Source organism: Schistocerca nitens, chromosome 2, assembly GCF_023898315.1.
Source record: "Schistocerca nitens isolate TAMUIC-IGC-003100 chromosome 2, iqSchNite1.1, whole genome shotgun sequence".
Taxonomy (NCBI): Eukaryota; Metazoa; Arthropoda; class Insecta; order Orthoptera; family Acrididae; genus Schistocerca; species Schistocerca nitens.
The window spans coordinates 987,080,610-987,086,484 of NC_064615.1; positions in this window are offsets into that span (position 1 = coordinate 987,080,610).

Genomic DNA, 5,875 nt, shown 5'->3' on the forward strand with positions numbered 1-5,875 from the left:
GCGTTTCAATGGAAATTATATTTTGAAGAAACAGGTGAATATATGATGGTGCAGTAGGGAGAGGGAGTGGCCCTAGCCCATGGTAGGTATTAATGAAGTTGCTTTAGCTATAGCCGACCGTGCAGCACATGTCTCAGATTCCGAAGCCAGTGCTCACTCTATGTCATGGGAATTGTCTCTCCCCTTGTAAACAGTTTAGATTTTGCGGCGCATTTTATATTGATATCCCTACAAAGACGTCGTGACTTTGCCCTTCGTTTTTTGGCATGCCTGGAAATGGATGACATGTGGCTGGAAAGTAGTTTTCGAACGGCCGAAGCACATTTTACTCTGCACGGTGCCGTAAGTACACAGAACAGTCACACATGGGGCTCTACTCTGCCACATGAAAGGCAGGAACAGCCACGGCACTCAGCTGTGTTGTGTGGTTTCACAAGCACCTTCATTCTCGGTCCGTTTGTCTTCGAGGAGATGGATCTTCGCGGGCCTGTTAGGTATACAGTGATATCTGCACGTTATAAAAATGGTTCAAATGGCTCTGAGCACTATGGGACTTACCATCTGAGGTCATCAGTCCCCTAGAACTTGGAGAATTGATTAAACATAAATAACCAAAGGACATCTCACACATCCATGCCCGAGGCAGGATTCGAACCTGCGACAGTAGCGGTCGCGCAGTTCCAGACTGAAGCCCCTAGAACCTCTCGGCCACACCGGCCGGCTGCACGTTATAAGGACGTTCTTGTGCAACATGTGATTCCCGCATTGCAAGAACGCAACTGGGTCCACACCACTATTTCCTCGCTAGATGGGGCGACACCATGCGTCGCTTGCCAGGTGAAAGAATTGTTTTTTAAAATCTTATGGGACTTAACAGCTAACGTCATCAGTCCCTAAGCTTACTCACTACTTAACGTAAATTATCCTAAGGACGAACACACACACCCATGCCCGAGGGAGGACTCGAACCTCCGCCCAGACCAGCCGCACAGTCCATGACTGCAGCGCCTTAAACCGCTCAGCTAATCCCGCGCGGCGTGAAAGAATTGCTTCGATATATATATTTGTTCGGCGTGTTCCACGTCTCCTCCTAAACCACTGCCGATTTCAATCAAACTTTATACCGTACTGTCATGCGACAGTTGTTGTGGTGGTATGAAACACCTACCCATCAAATAGGTGGGAGTGGGGATGAAAAAGAAGCGTAGCTCGTGACGTGTGAATTCCCAGACATCATTCATCTATCTAGAATTTGGAAATCAGAGCACTTAGCGACTTGCAACAAACTTTACACGTAACTACAAACCTTTCTCTCTAGCAACCCCCGCAAAATGATGAAAGGAAAAATGATTATCAGCTAATAATTTTCCGCTGTTCATGCCGTAAAAGTACAGTATGAGGCATTACGTTGTAATTTATTGTTTGTTTACTAGTTACTGTATTCGTGACACATTTTACAGACAGTGTGCATGCATACGACTGAATCTAAGCGCAACATTACGTCACATATTAGTTCACGAGATACGAAGCCATAAACAGTGAGATGCGAGAAACACTGCGGCATTGTGCATGATGTTTAAATTCATTACTTTGTTGCAACTAACTCCATTTGCAACACACTTTACAGACAGTATCCACATATGCCGTTCACTGTACCTGCAATATGATATCATTGTTCACCACATAGTCCATGAGATATGACGTCATAAACATTAAGCACAAGGCCAGATGCTGCGTGGTATGGGCGTAGACGCGCAGCTATAAATAAATACCTGGAAAACCCCGGGTTCCTCTGCTGCTTTTGACACAAAATATTTTGCATGTTATTAGTATCATATGTTTTAACTTGCTATAAATCTACCTCATAAATTTTATAAAGTTACTTCCCTATTTTATAAATAACCATTACCGTGGAATCGGTGGCCAGTTAGAAAATTTCACTACTGACATACAAAACTGGGCGGCAGGTAAAAAAAGGTGAGGTACCCCTGCTTTACGCCAACAGTCACTTGAACAAAGCAATCAACACGCTTCGCCAAGCGACAAACAGCATACTGACATCGAAACAGGAAACATTTCACAGTCTGACTGCTTACAGTGCCGTATTTTCACCTGGTGGCAGAAAGTAGTACTACTAATTTTAACAGCATACTCTTCGAGCGCACTGGCTAATGAACGATGTTTCAGCGTCCTGCGATGTATACAGCCCGTACTGCAGCACTCGGAACACCGTCAGTTTAGTTATAATCACCCTGTACTTTCCTTACCGGTTCATGTTCCCGAGATGCCACCAGATAGGATTCAACATTGCAGTGGACAGCAGTCATGATGTAAGATGGCAAGAACTATGCCCCTTACATGAAGTCATTAAAGATCACCTAACTCATGTTGAGTGAACAGTAGGGCTGAACAAAAATGACTGACAAGGCACAATGCATCTTGTAGAGGATGATGGTTTTAAAGTAATGCACACAACATGAAAACTTTGTGGAAACGCGTCGATTTACTGGAGGCTAGTTTATCTCAGGGAAGTACTCAGAAATGACCGTGGCCGCCGGGGGCGGCGGCGAAGGGAAGCGACAATAGACAGCTTAGGGCGGCTCAAGCTCTGAGAAAGCGGTAACGGGGCACGGCCTCCAGCTGCCTTAAGATGAGTGACAGTGAGTGGGTGGTTGACCCCATGCTGGTGTACCGGGAAGCTGATGGAGAACTTGTACGCCTGTTGATAAATGTCCGGCGTCCCGTTTTCAGTGAAACATGCGAGAAAGCCATGCAAAGCTACAGTGCTGCGGTCAAAAGAGGTCAAAATATGCGTGTTCGTGACTATAGTAACTTCACGCTGAATTCACGGTCCGCAGAGCCTGAAGTGAATCAGGTGAAGAGCGGCAGAATGAAATACACTGGCCTCTGATGGGAACGTAGGACCAAGGAATTTGAAGTACTCTCCTGGGAGTCAGAATTCCGGAAAAATTGGTGTTTGTGCAGACGCTAATCTTGATGGGTGGCCTGGGAGGAGCTAAATAGCAGAAGTTGAGAGGAAGGGAAATTTTTTGTGAATTTGTTCACTTCCCAGAGCAGGCATTGGTCGGCACTGGGAAGCGACGCATAATTAACGCGGCTTGCGCTGCAATTGGCGTAAGTAATTTTGCTGGAGGGGAAACCGAGGCGAAGAGTGGACTGTGAGAAGTCTCCGTAGTGGTCTTCCGTTCCCAGCTTGCCTAGAGTGCGGACGTGGCGTTCTTTACTCAGCTTGCCTGAAAAAGAGTGAGCATCTCTGTAGTTTAGGACTTAGCAAACGGAACGATTGAGCTTGGAGATAGGAAGTTTTGGTTCAGCTATGTACTGAGCAAGATAGCTAGCAGTGAATAGGCGAGCGCAGTCTTGCAGCACCACGAGGTCGGCCGACATCCGCACAATGACACCGCTCCGCCACGCTGAATTCGGTGATATTGCGCCTGCTCCGGCCACTGATTAATTTGTTGGATCACGTCGGCAAAGTTTCCACGAGGGTTTCATGGGCCATGTATTGTAGAATTCTTCTCGCACTTCGCATTTCGCCTGGGTCAGTCGATAGGAATTACTTTTGATTTATCGCGCTTTACTCCACGAAAACGCAATTTATTACCACTGCCTGTTAGGAGAGTCATGTAATACGATGACTGAAGGTCGTGAGTTAAAATAAATCTGTGCTAATCGACTGCATCTGTTTTCAATCAAGTAGTTGAAATCCCAAGTCACTTTCTTAATTAATTTTATGTTCAACATTTGCATCTGGTGTTCGATAGCTGAATATAACATCAATGTGCACCCCTTTTTAATTAAAAGGGATCAATTCTGAACCAATTAATGTCAGCACTGCCACCACAGTTCAATCAGGAGTCACAGGGCCTTATTACTTTCTTTGCGTTATCCGACATTGCGGCAGTTTTGCACTCTCTATTGATCTGTTAGTCAGTTACCTGGGGAGAACACACACCAAAACCAGATAAGTGACGGGTGGGGTGTTACAATGTAGCGCTTTCGTTCATCAGCGCACGAAGGCCCAGATGGTGCCATATACGCCGAGTAGGCGGCTGCGTCATTAGGCGAACTGGTATCGGTCATCTTCGGCAACTTCCGTCGCTCTGCCAAAGTTTATTCGCCGGCTCTGTCGCGTACCTCAGCGGACCGAAGACAACTTACAGGGTGTTTCAAAAATGACCGGTATATTTGAAATGGCAATAAAAACTAAACGAGCAGCGATAGAAATACACCGTTTGTTGCAATATGCTTGGGACAACAGTACATTTTCAGGCAGACAAACTTTCGAAATTACAGTAGTTACAATTTTCAACAACAGATGGCGCTGCGGTCTGGGAAACTCTATAGTACGATATTTTCCACATATCCTCCATGCGTAGCAATAATATGGCTTAGTCTCTGAATGAAATTACCCGAAACCTTTGACAACGTGTCTGGCGGAATGGCTTCACATGCAGATGAGATGTACTGCTTCAGCTGTTCAATTGTTTCTGGATTCTGGCGGTACACCTGGTCTTTCAAGTGTCCCCAAGAAAGAAGTCACAGGGGTTCATGTCTGGCGAATAGGGAGGCCAATCCACGCCACCTCCTGTATGTTTCGGATAGCCCAAAGCAATCACATGATCATCGAAATATTCATTCAGGAAATTAAAGACGTCGGCCATGCGATGTGGCCGGGCACCATCTTGCATAAACCACGAGGTGTTCGCAGTGTCGTCTAAGGCAGTTTGTACCGCCACAAATTCACGAAGAATGTCCAGATATCGTGATGCAGTAATCGTTTCGGATCTGAAAAATGGGCCAATGATTCCGTTGGAAGACATGGCGGCCCAGACCAGTACTTTTTGAGGATGCAGGGACGATGGGACTGCAACATGGGGCTTTTCGGTTCCCCATATGCGCCAGTTCTGTTTATTGACGAAGCCGTCCAGGTAATAATAAGCTTCGTTAGTAAACCAAATGCTGCCCACATGCATATCGCCGTCATCAGTCCTGTGCACTATATCGTTAGCGAATGTCTCTCGTGCAGCAATGGTAGCGGCGCTGAGGGGTTGCCGCGTTTGAATTTTGTATGGATAGAGGTGTAAACTCTGGCGCATGAGACGATACGTGGACGTTGGCGTCATTTGGACCGCAGCTGCAACACGGCGAACAGAAACCCGAGGCCGCTGTTGGATCACCTGCTGCACTAGCTGCGCGTTGCCCTCTGTGGTTGCCGTACGCGGTCGCCCTACCTTTCCAGCACGTTCATCCGTCACGTTCCCAGTCCGTTGAAATTTTTCAAACAGATCCTTTATTGTATCGCTTTTCGGTCCTTTGGTTACATTAAACCTCCGTTGAAAACTTCGTCTTGTTGCAACAACACTGTGTTCTAGGCGGTGGAATTCCAACACCAGGAAAATCCTCTGTTCTAAGGAATAAACCATGTTGTCTACAGCACACTTGCACGTTGTGAACAGCACACGCTTACAGCAGAAAGACGACGTACAGAATGGCGCACCCACAGACTGCGTTGTCGTCTATATCTTTCACATCACTTGCAGCGCCATCTGTTGTTGAAAATTGTAACTACTGTAATTTCGAAAGTTTGTCTGCCTGAAAATGTACTGTTGTCCCAAGCATATTGCAACAAACTGTGTATTTCTATCGGTGCTCGTTTAGTTTTTATTGCCGTTTCAAATATACCGGTCATTTTTGAAACACCCTGTACATCGGCGAAGCGCCTACAGTGCGCCAGAGATAGACGACGCTGCTTGCTTTCGGCCGAGACCTTGTGCCTAAATGTAAACAGACAACTTGGCGGGGTATCTCGGCAGGGAGCCGGGGCACAATGGCGGCGGTAGCTTTGTGCCTG